Raw genomic sequence first — 912 nt, forward strand, 5'->3', positions numbered from 1 at the left:
TAATTTAATCTGAATCTTTTGCAGTAAGAAGTTCCATGTTTAATTTGGGCCACATCTTCTGCTGGCAACCTACATAAAAAGGGAGCTCACTCTCATTGCCTGCTTGCTCTTTCTGGTGAGACCATTCATTCCTTCATGGCATTAGAGCCTACTTCAGGATTCTTCCAAAAACTAGATCAGCTGAGGTATCTGGCCTCATATACAGAACAACTACTGGGCTTTGTACTGGTAGATAACCACTGCAGAAATAGCTGGACCATAGTTTGTAAGCCATGCTAGTAAATCCACTTTCCATATTTATGTGACTGTATATATGTCTGTATATATTATATATGTATGTGTGTGTGTAAATTCTATCCATATGTGTATGTATATATATGTGTATATGTGTGTGTGTGTGTAAATTCTATCCATTATATGTGTGTATGTATATATGTATATGTATGTGTTTATGTGTATGTGTGTACATTTTATCCATATTTACTGGCTGGTTTTGTGTGTCAACTTGGCACAAGCTGGAGTTATTACAGAGAAAGGAGCCTCCCTTGAGAGGAAGTGCCTAGCCCATTGTGGGTGCTGCCATCCCTGGGCTGGTGGTCTTGGGATGAAAGCAAGCTGAGCAAGTCAGGGGAAGCAAATCAGTAAGTAATATCCCTCCATGGCCTCTGTATCAGCTCCTGCTTCCTGACCTGTTTGAGTTCCAGTCCTGACTTCCTTTGGTGATAAACAGCAACATGGAAGTGTAAGCTGAATGAACCCTTTCCTCCCCAACTTGCTTCTTAGTCATGATGTTTTGTGCAGAAACAGAAATCCTAAGACACCTATATAGATATATATAGAGGTAGATATATGTGTGTATACATTCTATCCATACACACACGCACACACACACACACACACACACACACACAC

The sequence above is a fragment of the Mastomys coucha genome, unplaced genomic scaffold, assembly GCF_008632895.1.
Source record: "Mastomys coucha isolate ucsf_1 unplaced genomic scaffold, UCSF_Mcou_1 pScaffold14, whole genome shotgun sequence".
In the NCBI taxonomy this organism is placed as follows: Eukaryota; Metazoa; Chordata; class Mammalia; order Rodentia; family Muridae; genus Mastomys; species Mastomys coucha.